This window comes from Apostichopus japonicus, chromosome 9 (assembly GCF_037975245.1).
Source record: "Apostichopus japonicus isolate 1M-3 chromosome 9, ASM3797524v1, whole genome shotgun sequence".
NCBI classification, from domain to species: domain Eukaryota; kingdom Metazoa; phylum Echinodermata; class Holothuroidea; order Aspidochirotida; family Stichopodidae; genus Apostichopus; species Apostichopus japonicus.
Window position 1 is genome coordinate 10,541,471 of NC_092569.1, and position 14,323 is coordinate 10,555,793.

The 14,323-nt window shown below is 37.9% G+C and overlaps 2 protein-coding genes across 12 annotated transcripts in view; one reads left to right on the forward strand and one right to left on the reverse strand.

Moving 5' to 3' along the window:
- LOC139973558 (uncharacterized) overlaps positions 1-9,701 on the reverse strand; it is a 103,355-nt gene extending 93,654 nt beyond the window's left edge. For 3 of the 8 annotated variants that reach the window (XM_071980329.1, XM_071980327.1, XM_071980321.1), the window contains exon 1: positions 9,613-9,701. The gene's annotated coding sequence lies outside the window, so the exon portion shown is untranslated. Of the gene's footprint in view, positions 1-9,321; positions 9,452-9,612 lie in introns of those variants that run through there. The other 5 variants (XM_071980331.1, XM_071980325.1, XM_071980323.1 and 2 more) reach the window with 4 other exon arrangements.
- Positions 1-14,323, forward strand: part of LOC139973560 (microtubule-associated protein RP/EB family member 1-like) — a 46,984-nt gene that overhangs the window by 5,350 nt on the left and 27,311 nt on the right. The gene's annotated exons all lie outside the window — the stretch shown is intronic.

The window sequence follows — 14,323 nt, forward strand, 5'->3', positions numbered from 1 at the left end:
TTTTTATCCCCTATCTGGTTGTATGTTATTTCATCATTAAACAAAAGATAAATTACCTGTACCTTACTGTCGTTAAGTTACCTAAATTACTAAGTTGAACACCATCATCACACCAGTAATGATGAAAGCTACTGTAAATTTCTATATGTGAAAAGGTTAGCAAAAGAAAAAAAAATTTGCAAATCTCTTCAAAAATGATATTTAAGTCTGGACTGAATCAGTCCAACTACTGGTGAGCAATTGCATAATACATTTGACAAAAACTCATACGATTTTGACACAGATTCTGTAAGATAATTGACTTCTACCAGCAACAAATGAATAAAGGCTGGTACTTTGCAGTAACGTACATCAAGACAACATGTCAGTGTTACACATTTCAAATATACTGTACAGTAGCTTACTGTATTTTATCAAAATTTTGCTTAAAGGGAATTAAAGTCCCATTATTAAAGTTGACTATTCAAAAAAGAAATATTGCATATTATAGATCTGCATCAAGTGAAAATTACATCTTGATATGTTGTTGTAAATATTTAATTTAAACAAATATGTTTGCTTTAAGAGTTAATAGAGTTTATAAAACAAAGGATTAAACTTATACATACATTTAGGCCGGCACTGCTGAGCAGACAGCACCCCTTAAAGTGCATTCCAGAGATATAGGTTTTAATGGTAAATATCTCGAAAATTGGATAATTAGCATATAAACAACAACGACAACAAAAAAGCTCCTTTTTTCTTCCTATTTTCTTGGACTATGTTGCTGTATATCAAATTTAAAATTCTGACTCAAGTCATCCTTTTAATAATGTGAGACAGTGTTTACCAAAAAAGACGATGAAGATGCTTGGCCAAAACATTTACCGTAATTCAGAAATTTACTGTTTTCGTTGTTTTTCATATGATGAAAGGGACCCACTTCACTATCATCTGTTCAGTCAACCATTGCTAAATATCCTTGAAGCTGAATATTTGGGGTCCTTTTTTTTATCTTCCCACAATGAAGAATGGATTTAATTTGGGCTATTTATTGAATGATATTCTGTCATGCATAATATGTTGCTTAGTACATATATATATATATATATATATATGAAGATTTGCTGTAACTTCTTCACTCTCAGTTACTAGTACTTGATTTGCCACACTATATATAGTACAATGCTACAAGGTAGAGTGGCTGGCATCATCATTGGCATGCATAATATTTTACACTTGCAAACTCCCACTGTGTGAAAATTGTGTAATCATTTGAGAGAAGATTTAAAATGAAAAATTTATAGTGGATATATAAAGGTGACGATAATGACACCTGACAAGCTTGCATATATATTCTTCATCTTATTTTGTAGCCTTCCGGCACATTTGTATTCAGTTAAATAATTATTTACACACCCTACTGACGTAAGACTGTATAAAACAAAGTATTTATACAGATGTAACTATTTTTTGCCATGTAGACACTACCTGCAACTTTAATGCATGCCAATTTGCCAAAGCAAGACAAATTCAAGGATAAAAAGTTTGATGATGCAAGCGTTTTTCTGGGGGTTTTTTTGCCATTTCGTTGTTATTTTTATTCTTGATATTATTAAAGAAGCGTCCAAACCACTTGTGAGATATTATGTCTTAAACCTTAACTGGTTTGGATTTATATTACAAAGCTACAAGACTGATGCAAGACTCCTCTCTGTTTAAAGTACTTTATTATGATATGTTCAGTAGATTCTGAAGGCGGATAAATAAGGCGGTTAATACAGTTTTGATGACGTCCATATAGAGACACACCTACAACTACACACCTACTACAATATACACTGAATATATATTGCAAAATTGCAAAATATATTGCAATTTGGTCCCCCTGGGACCTTTGGTGGCAATCCTTGGCCATGGGCTATATTTTCTAAAACAATATTCCTTATTTGTCAATTAAGAGTCATATTTCATTTCTCTGGTTTTTTCCCCTGATAATATATGTACAGTACTGTATCTCAATGCACTATGGTTGTACTACACACTATTAGGTGATTAAACTGTAGCTCGCAATGCCTGCACTATGCAGTATAATTTACAGTGTATTCAATTATGAATACAGTGTAACAACTAACATACTAGTCAGCTGTTTACAGTACCAAACACAATACATTAATTATACAGCCTTTAAACCAAGTCTTGCTGTTGCTTCATTTACCAATTCCTTTTTGGTAAATTAGGACTCTATAAACCTGATGCGAAACACTTGAATGGACATGATTCATCAAACTAATTACAACAGTTGGTCAGCTACAAATTAAGGACATATCAAGCTTAGCAGATTCAAGGCTTGTCTACAATTATAATACTGTTATTCATCACTGTGACAACTAGCTATATTAGATAATACTTTTACTCGCCATTAGGGTACAATATAATCAAAGGAAGGCACTTGTAATTTACTGCAAGACAGAGTCATTAGCATGAGAAATTGTCAATCAAATAAATTTTCTATTTATTTTGCACTTCTGTAGATGATCATGTAGAATACGTACCGAGAGTAAGAGTAGACTTATTTATATCTGAAGATAAAACTTTTGAGATTTTTACTCAAACGAGATTGGGTTTGACTCACAGGGGAGGGGGGGGGCTGCGAATATTAAATTACAGTGGAGTAAATTCCCTCTGAGTCAATGTGTGACCCTGAATGACATTTTGCTTCTGCATTTTAAGGCATTGAAGACTCGCCCCAATCCGCGTGCGGCCATCTGAAAAAGTTAACTTTCTGTTGCTTGCAAGCATGTTGCAAGTGACGTTTTGTTCGTGTCGCTACAAAATGCAGAAAGTAATGAAACCCGATACCTCGTTATCTTTAGCTGGACCTGAGATGTCCATCGCTATATCGTTTATACACTGTGCTGTGGATATTGACCGCAGCTGTATGTACTGACTGTACACTAGTGTCTAATTACCGACGGTAGCAAGCTGTGTGCGTATTTTCTGGGATCGATGGTGTTGTCTAACACTTCTGTTACACCTCATTCGAAACTAGGTCAGATTACTGGCATTAGACGTTTCTTTTTGCACGAGTCTTCACACCCTTTAACCTAGAGAGAGTATATTCAATGAATTGAAAACAAGAATTAACATTAATGCTGTTTTATTTCTTCCATATCAAGTTGGTATCACTTGCCAATGTGTAGCGTAACTTACATGTCCCCATGTGGTTTCTCAGATGGCATTCCCGCTGGATACAATCCAGCTCTACTTATGCAAATTGGGGCCTTTTGTCTTATCTCGTAAATGAGCATAACATCACCTGCATATAGTTGTTTGGTTAAAATTTGGTTAAAAGAATGTACGTTGTAGTCCCGCACCTAATTTCCACCTTTTTCTCAAAATGAACCACAGAACTACAGTATATTTCTTCATTTAGCTTTAGAGCAAAATATATTCTCTTTGGCTGAAGTTTGCTACTTAAGTGATATGCGGTCAACTGGCTTCTCTTTAGTTTAATAGCATCTGAGCCTCTGAGGATAGTTGTCATTAATGGCATCCATTCTTAATTGCACAATGACTAGCACAACCCGGGAGAACAAAATGTATAAATTCACATGAACACAGGCTCGGTGCTGGTTCTTAATAGACTGATTAGAGGGCAGCATCCCAGAATCAGCTGGTGACAAAATTCAGAGTAGCCTAAAAGCCTTGATATTCAAAGTGGTGGTCACTATCAGTTTCAATGACTATCTCCTTCCCTAAGAGGCCTTCCATAGGTCGCAACATATACCACTGGAGGGTCACTAAGAATGAAAACTTGGGAATCACCGAAAAAATGTTATGAATACCACGGTGAAAAGCGTTATGGTTGACAAATACCTCTTTAGGGAACACACTATGGCCCTGTCTCTCCACACAGGTACAAGTCAGGTTTTATGACCCACTTGTATCACTGTACTACACAGAAGTACCAGTAATACAGTAGCTACAGATCAGAAGCCACACATATATATTTGACTGTTGGTCCAAAACTTTAGTTCAAACCAAAAGGGATGAATTTTATGTATAAAGAAAGTAGTATTTCAGACCAAAACTAACAGTGAAGATTTGTTGAACTCCACACAGGTATAGGTGCAGACATTCATGATATTTAAAATGACTGAGGGTCAAATGATTCCACTGATTTAAAATGGCATTTTTATGACCCACTTGCACCACTGTACTACACAGAAGTACCAGTAATAGCTAGATATCAGAAGTCACACATATATATTTGACCATTGGTCCGAAACTTTTGTTCAAAGCAAAAGGTATGAATTTTTATGTTTAAAGGGAGTGAAGACTCGTGCACAAAGAAACGTCTGATGCCGGTAATCTTACCTAGTTTTGAATGAGGTGTAACAAAAGTGTTAGACACCACCATCGATCCCAGAAAATACACACACAGTTTGCTACTGTCGGTAAATTAGGTAATTAGACTCTAGTGTACAGTCAATACATGCAGTTACGGTCAATACCCACAACACAGTGTACATAGCAGTGATGGACATCTTAGGTCTAGATAAAAGATAACAAGTTATCACGTTAAATTAACTTTTTCAGAGGGCGGCAGGCGGTTTGGGGCAAGTCTTCAATGTCTTTAGAGAAAATAGTATTTTAAACCAAGACTGACAGTGAAGTTTTGTTGAACTTGCTCATAATTTTTCAAGAGAAGGAAGTGAATTGAACAACTCAACCTTAAAATGAAATGGAACCATTTTAAGAACCCTGGTCATGAAGATTTTACTACAGTTTGTACTACGACAGTACTTGGAGGTTTCGTTGATCCTGATTGGCTGCTCGCAGAGTTGGAGCTAGCAATTCAACACAACCTTCAAACACTTGCAGAGCAAGAATATCTAGAGCTACAAAGGTCAAGTTCCATTTAGTTTGCGTTTCAGCAAGGAATTTATCTTCACAATGGACTTGTGTTTCATACATCATATTATTTAGTAGCCACATATAATCTTGTCTCTGGATCAAATCAAAACACCCAAAAGGATGTCTGTTTGATTTAACTGTACAGTATATTGTGATATGTTCATATAAATGAATCGGCATGATAAAGTCTTGGAGGGCATGCACAACAGATTCCCCATAGCATGTACCAGCTTACATTACCTGGTAAGATATTCCATATGTAATATGAAAGTCATTAATGTCAACAATCAATCAATAAACATTACATAATACATTACAATACCAGCCAATATGTCTGCAAATGTCATAAAGATTGTCAACAGCGTGCTGCATGGATCAATTTAAATAAATGCATTTCCTCAGGTGGGCACACCCACATGGGTTGATATTTATAGTGTTCGACCGAATATATGAGAATCTGTTTTACCGATTACCGATTAGTTCCTGTGACAATCGGGGCCGATGCCGATTACCGATTATTTCATAATTTTCGTGGAAATGGCCTAATGTATGACTCAGTGTTATGCATGAATACCAAGTTCTAGGCTAATACAATCAAAGATGTAAATGAACGACTTAACATTTCACATTAAGATTAATGGAGCAAATAAAGAACACTGAAATACATACATGGGGCGTTGTACGTTTATAACGAGGAGTCGCAATATTGCAATCCCGCCACAACACAGGTAAAAACAGTGCTGTACAGACTACAGAAGGGGAAAAATAGTAGCCATTGGCTACGAAATGAAAAAAGAAGAAGTTAGGGACAGATTTTGCAACTGGTATTATAACCATTATCAGTGTTGCAACTCCAACGCAAATAAAGTGAAAAGTATATCGCACGGCAAAAAATGTTTGTTATTTCTTTAGCTGATATCAAAATAAATAATCTGATATGTAAAATAATGTGTAAAAGTAAGTTGGCCTGGCATTTCGATCCCCGTTTCGATCCTAGCAGGGTCGAAATGTCAGGCCAACTTACTTTTACCCATATTCTTACACAGGCTCTTTAGTGGATAAGCAGTATGCTAACAGTTTTATTTTATTATCATAAATAAAACAATCCTGAACGTTTGCTTCAAGCTTTCAATGATTACCATCTGCAAGGGAAAACTTCGATGAAACGCAGTTTCAAACAATCATACACAGTAAGTCAATGGCGCCTCTCAATTGACTTAACTACATGTGGGGGAAATCACACACTTAAGTCCCATTGACTTTGTCATGCGTGTCGCTGGAAATCAGACTTGCTTTGGTTGGCTGCGTCAAGGCGTTTAGTTACTGCAAAGGGGTTATTTTAGCACGTATGGTACATGTGGTCAGGGGGAAAAAAGGTTGCTTCGGGTTTTTTGCCAGAAAATGCGTAAAAATACTGTAATCCAGTAGAACTACTGAGGACTGTCGCCAAACATTTTTAGGGATTTTTAGGAGTATTTGGCGCCTTGATTTCATCATTTTATGGCATTTGTAAAACCTTGGGCATATTTTCAAACTGAACAGTTATGAAGCTCAACTGTTCTTTAGCCACACTAGCCTTATGTACGTAGAACTCACAATAAACAAAGCCTAATGTTACTGTTTTCACTTTCAAGTTTTCACCTACGGTGAAACGGCCAAAGTGGTTCAAAAGTATATTGATTTGGTTTTTATATGTCGAAACATTTAATCTTTCTTATCAATTGTTAGACAGGAGGTTTAGTTAGATGCAAGAAGCGAAGTGAAAGAAAATAATTACGTCGTCCCCCTAGGCTTATCGCGGGTATACTGTATAATGTAAACTGCCAAAACTGGATAGTATATCCAACAGCATTATAACAAACTCACGTGAGGGACTTGCGATACCATTACACGGTAGATTAGCGCACCTTCCAGTGCTATGAATAGCGTTGAATCGAATGATTTACACTATTCTCCCGTTGTGGTTGTGGTGAATCAAAAGCGCGGAAAAATACAATCCTTTATATGGAACGTAATAATCGGTTCCAAATAATCTGTAGCGCAATGGATTTTGCCGATGCCGATTATTTACAAATTGTTTGATAATCAGCCTGATGCCGATTTTCTAACGGATTATCGGTCGTACACTAATATTTTGTGTATATTTTCAGATCGTTGCAATACAATGCCCACACCAAAGCTCTGACTGTATGTTTTACTATGCACATAGAACATAGACCCACCCAAACTTTGTCAATTCGTTGATGGTAAACTATGCAACAGTACCAACTTAGTCAACGCTAATATATTGTGATCTCACTGATGAGCCTATTGTTCACAATAACTATTTTCCCCTAATGTGCAAAGCTTAGCCAGAAAGCCTGAAAGCATTGGTCATTCTTTACCATATATTTTGCTCAAAATTCCACTTAACTATCTGACTTATGTACAGAGCAAGTGAGTTAAATTTGTCCAAGAATTTTGAAGCAAGATCCAGAAAAGATTCAGTTCTTATCAATTTGTAGCACACAACTTGTGGGCATCAACCAATTAATTTCACTGGTAAGGATTTTACATTTTTTATACCAAAATGTTTCAATATCCAGAAAGAACAGTCTGAGAACTAGTAAATCAATTTTTCCACCAACTATCCCTTTGAAAATTGTTATTAATTAATGAGAGTTACATGAAATAGTTTATTAACTGCAAAACAGTTTCACAACTTACTGCCAAAGCCAAAGTTATCTAGCATAAATGACAGAGAATAAGGCCAAGTTTAATTTTGAGACCATTTAAGATAACATGTTGACCACTTGAGCCAATTTTGAGATCCTGTAGTACTGCTTATCAGCAACTATTATTGGGTAGTATTCAAATGCCTGTAGCAGTAACTGATTTGTGTTGCAATTAAGGAAAATGCCAATCAGAACTTTGAAAATTATGAAATTCTAGGCCTGTGATTGAAGTTAAAATTTCATTATCCACCTAGAATGATAGCATGTTTGTTTCCCATTTCTTTCTTTGTAAATTTAACATCTATAAAGCACAACCAAATTCTCGCTCCACACACAACAACAGGCCTGCTTTCTTTACTGAGCTGTAATGAGTGCCTTGGCACCTGTTTCTTGCATTTATAAATCTTGGCAAGAGTTCTAGACAATTTTTTACACAGTCAGTCCTCCATCCTTTACATGCTGTTAATAGCTGGTGCAATTCCAGTTATATCTTTACATGCATACTGTAGTTCACTGAACATTTGGGATACTCTACAAAAACAATGCAACCTAAGCACGACATCTAACCAGACCATCGAACAACACACTGTGCATAGAATTGCATTGTATCGTTTGTAATACGTTTGATCAAACCAAGGTACAAACATACACAATACTTCACAGTAGCTGGATAAAAAGTACAACACGTGGAAACCCTTCCTCCATAACACATATTCACTTCACAAAATTGTGTGATCTGTTATTGTTAATAAACTGGCTTCATAATAAATGCAAAGCATGTATTTTCACAATCCACTACACGTATCAAATATTAGGCATTGCATTTGTGTACATACTGTATTGCACATGTACACAACTTGCAGTAGTAGTTGTTTTCCCCTAGAATCAGTAATTAGGTGACAGGAATGGCCATGTAATAGAAATGCCATTTCTGTTAACTTTAATGGGTGCTTTGGGTTTTTTTTATGGAGTAAACATTTAAAGGCAGCAACACTAAAGTGCAAGAACTGAACATCACTACAAATCAGTTCTCTTTTGTACAGGGCCTAACAATAGGCTAGCAACATCGTGTTTTGTCTAGTTCCCTAGGAAGTTCCCTCCATAATTGGCTGATAGCTTCCTTACTTTTGTCACTACAAGTTGCTGTTGGTACAAGAGCTGTCAACTAAACCAAATGAATAGAATAGTTAGGCAAAGAAGGCCAAATTGTAAACTTATTCATTAATCAAATACTTCAGCCTAGAGTTAAGGCCTATGCCAGGTTGGCATGGACATTAGCTCTCAAGCAAACAGTAGGCTAGTGCTTAGAAATTATTCTGCAAAAGTGCATAGGCTTGGCTAAGTTTAGAATAATCGTTCTAGCAACAATGTTAATCATAATAACGTTCATTCATAACACCCAATAATATGGTTGTGTCATCGATGTTGGTAGTATGCTGAGAATTGACAAACTTCATTCTAAGATGGCTAGCCTAATTATTACTGTTGTTAGTGTTATGCCGATGCGTAAGCTAGCCTAGGCTATGTTTGGCCTAGGCCTAAGTTAGGCTAGCCTAGGCTAAGTAGTCGATATGACGGACCGAGTCTTGACTGAATGACTTCGGTAATTCACTTGAAAATTAATTTGTTATGGAAGCGATGCAAAATTTGAATACATAATTTATTGTTGTTGCGACGGCGTTGTTTCAAGTTTGTTAGTCTACCGTACCTGCATGAAATCATTCCACCTACTCACAGGACTGTATTTATTAGCCACCGTACGTTGAGTCATGCAAGTTACACTAGCTTCTGTGTGGTGATTAATACTTCTAGGGGCCTAGTTCTAGAAATGTTAGGTTGTAGCCTAACGTTTTAACCTGTATTCGGTAGCCCACCCAAAGTTGTCCGATTGACTGTCCCTGCTCTCTCATTTTCTTCGAATATAGATTAAGAAACTGAAATTGTGGGAGTTAATGACCGGCTTTGTATTTGACCCTTTTAATTTGATTAAATCACCAACCTTTTCTGTTTCAATCGCTATATGGGTTGTCTGGTGCTTATGGACTTCCGTGTTTGATCCTATTTTTGCGATCGAGACTGTATAATACCATGTATGTGTTCACTATACTATGCACCGTTTGGTATTATGGCTTACAATGTTGTTCTGTAAAAAAAAAACGATTAGCAGTTCCCTGGCACATGCGCCAATCCAACGTATGTAGAGACCATAGCGGCGTAGGAGGGGGGGTGGGGGGCTGCAGCTCCCCAACCAAAATTTTTGGTGAAAATTCGGGCAATATGCTGAGAATTTTTCGGGCACCTACTGAAAGAAAAATAATTTGCAATGTGTTTTTCAATGTTTGAACTTATAATATTATTATCATTATTGTTGTAACGACTTCCCCAATAGTTATAACCAATGTGGAAGGGTAATAACACGGAAAAGTATTGTATGTTTATTGGCATGGGATCAGGCGCGTAGCCAGGAATTTGCCAAGGGAGGGGCGAAACTGTAGATTAGGCATTACAAACTATCTAAGCGTAGCGCCACCATCATTGGCGCGAAGCATACAAGAAAATTTTGGCTGAAAATGCCTCCCAGATCGCTGGAAATGGCACTTTCCAGGCCTTGTAAGTTGCATCTTAGCATTTTCTCTTTTGAAAATACTAGCGATATCATAAAAACATTAAAAAAAAATTAAAAATATGCTCAGGGGGGGCGGCTGCCCCCTTCGCCCCCCCCCCTTGGCTACGCGCCTGCATGGGATGTAATAACCGATGAATGCCTATATGATATGACCATGAACATGTTGAACGCAGGCGGAACGCGCGAACATAACATTTTGGTTGGGGGCGGGGACCTCGTATTAGTGGTATAATCCGGCTGAATGCAAAATCCCCTGACTTGACTGAATCAAGTTCCTGCGACTCTCATCGGATGGGAGGTGGCGGACACCCCACCTCCCCACTACCACAGGCACACCACTGGATACTAGTACAGGGTCAGCGGATCCGAGAAATATCGAGGGACCCGCGGTGTATCACAGGAAGTTTAATATAGTCAGGGTGTATTCCCAATTACAACATAGATGGAAACGATTTATTAGGCGGAAGTGGAGTTAGCCTACATCCACCGACGTACACAATTTTGCTTCACCGTAAGCCATGCGTGGAATGAATGGACTTACGTAGGCTTACCATGTATATATATATTCACATTAACTCGAAGAAACGGTACCAAAATCTTCGAATTATGTTAACATTTAGTCAAATCATTGGTACGCCTATCATATAGTTTAATAATTAATTTCTCCACATAGGGTATTGTCTTCAATAGAGCCATATATTCAATTCCATCCCTTAAAATATAAAAGAAAATCATGTGATTGATTGAGATTTCCAACTTAATTAAATCGAATCGAAATAATGTGTCTGTATAATATACCCCACACTTCTCCAATTTCCCTCTCTATAACCAATCATATATGCGTGTGAACTTATTTTTGTAAATAACCCGGGCCAAATGTATAGCCTATGATATTACCGAGGAGGGAGGGCAGGCGGGCAAGAATATATGCAGTCGGAATGAAACTATTCGTGATAACAGTGTATATACATAAATGCTTAAATATTCAAATGATTAAAACTTGCAGAATGGTTCAACAATTTTACCCTCTTGACCTGAGGGAGTTAATTATAAACAAGTCCATAATGATCTACCGTACTCGACTACGTATAGATATGCCTATGTGGCATCAACAAACTTTTGTGTATATTGGAACCTCGTCATGCATATAGAACAAGCCATCTGATCTTATGTCAGTATACGATAAGTCTTATAGAACCGAATAGATATGCCTTTGTCGTTCTATATTGAACATGATATAGCCTACTGCACCCAATGACAATGAGTATACGAAGGGATCATGAGCCGTTGCAACCACGTATACTTCGGACAAGGAGATTTAGCCCCCCCCCCCCCTGCCCCGCCACTCGCCCGCTCACCCAGACAGAATAAATCAGGGGCTCGATCTTCCCTCCCTCCCTGCCTTAATAATAACAGACTGAGTATTACCCCAAGAAAAATCATACTTTACAGTACATAAATGTATTGCATCTACATGTTACGTTCTACCCGGCTTTAATAGTCCAAAATTCCTTGAACAATGTTTCAAAAGTTGCTGGACGACATGATAATGTTAGCACCCATATAGTACAAAATGTTACTTGGAACGTATAGTGTGCCTGAAATCATTTTGAAAAATAAAAAATAGTATATGTAATTCTTCGATCTCCATCTTCACAACACCCCCCCCCCTCCCTCATATTCCTACTTATCCTAGGCTACCCGACCGTTTTATGTACAAATGTTTTGCGGTTAATTATGCCCTGTAGGGGCTGCAACGTATGTGCTGTCTATATTCATCCAGGCATGCAAATGAGTCTCTAGACTGAACGCTTGTAAAATATGTTCCGCCGTAACTATAAATAATTTGTACTTCCCGTCTACTATAAGAACATTAATAAGTGATTCTAAGAGTATCATTGCTGGGACAGATAAATTTAGAATTTCTGGGACATGCTGTTCCTTGGTACTACAGATAACTTGATACAGGCTTAGGCCTAGCGATTTTATTCAGACACAAGCAATATTATAAACTCTTCATCAATGGAAAATTGATCTTAGCTCTATTTTAATGACTAAATAATTAATTTCTTAATTACTTTTAGCACAAAAATAAGCCCAATTTTTTTCCTACCATAATGATATGCAACCATGTTCGTCTTTTAAAGTAAATTAACATCTTTGATCCCACAATTTTCTTTAAAAACAAAATTGGGACACATACAATTGACAGGGATGTTTTCTAACGATTCGACTTTTCCATTGGAACTCTCCGTAGTCATTCGAATGTGCCGTGTTTAACCTTAACTTATTAATGGTAAAGAAAGTGTTTCGTTATAAAGAGCAACAGATTTGGAGAAAGAATTGTTTAAATAGCATATGTCCTTTTACAATAGGAAAGGACATTGCTCAGACTATTTTAGAAATTTGCGTATGAAAATAGTTTGTTGTTTTAAAAAGAGGGCGCTACTCCAAAAACGTTAAAGTTGCATTTTGCGTTGGTTGTAACTGACTCATACTGTCCAAGGACTCGAGTTTCCCTATAACCAGCGGTAGATCTGTGTGTGCGTGGGGGGGGGGGGGGGGTTTACAGTAGATCTGTGTGTGGGGGGCGGGGAGGGACGTTACATCCCTTTTCAAACCCCTACAGCAAGTACTAGGAAGGGCGTAGGATCCGGGGGGGCTGGGGGGCGCCAGCCCGCCCAGTGAAAAATATGGAGGGGCGGAAGTATCATTCCGCCCCCCCCCCCCGCCGCTTCGCAAGTCAGAAAACCGCTTTTTCATTTTCAAATGAGAAAAAATGAAAAAAAATCTCATTTGGAGCACCAAATTGCATCTAAGGCCAGGTGAAAATGCAAAATTATTTACAAAATGGAGTGGGTGTTGAAGTGTGCTATATTGCACCAAAATGCATCTGAGGCCACCTGGAAATGCAACAAATTTCCAAAGGGGAGGGGACACCCCCTCCCCTTAGACCCCTCCCCCAGGCCGGCCATCAGTCTTCAGCCCCCCACTCAAAAGTACCTTCCTAGTTCCTACGCCACCTTACGTGTATCCCAACTGTTGACCTAATTTATAGCCTAAACAAAAACAGGCCCACCCTCCTGCATTAACCTGGCCTGATAAAGACTGAGACCCCCCCCCCGCCCCCTCATTTGAACATATTTTCAACAAAACATGTAATATTCACAGGTAGTTGGAGCAAATACATAACTATAGCAATAATATATGTGCAATAGCCTAATAAGTTCGATAGTTTGGTGAAACGGAAAAGTAATGAATCGACTATACTTCTCGTATAGCGTTCTCACCAGTGTACAACCGCAGTGACGTACACATTGAGTATTCGAAAGGTGGAGAGAGCCCTCCCCCCGCCCCTCTCTCTGACTCTCTCTCTCTCCACCTCGAGTCAAATTTCAGACTGGCGCGACTGATATTTATTTAGGGGTATAAACACTTACGTTTGGTAGTCTGGGGTTTCTCCCGCCCCCTCACCCCAAATAGATCAAATGGTGCGTTATGAGGCATATTAGGACTTATAAATAAGTTTTACAAGTATGTCTAGATGCAAGGTTGTGCTAACAAACACTTTCGAGTTCTCCCGACTTAACGTTTCCCCCCGACTGACCATGGAGGTGGAGGACATAATTGTCCCCGCCCCCATTACCCCCTGTGCACGCTACTTTACTGCCGTCGTGCAAACACAGTGGCAAATTCAATGCAACATGAAGCTTTAAGTTTGAAATATTCTGTTAGTTGATCTACTCATTGGATCCATATACCGTTGTAGTTTAATTGTCATGATATACTATCGAATAACATGACAGTTATAGTCAAAGTACGGTACTTAGTGATTGGAAAAGCTCTCTTGAAACTTCTGATACAGATACAATGATTTCACCCATGCAGAGTATTCCCTTCCCTTACCCCCGTTACCTTTGAAATACTTAAGGTTACTCTGATCTTTCAACAAGGCAAGTGCACTACTAGCGCTTGAGTATGTAGGCGTTATTATAATGGTTTCCTTTTGGTCTTTTAGTAAAAAAAGAGCTAACTAAGCATGGATGCTTTTTCAGTTTTACTTAGTGCCCGTATTATGTATGTA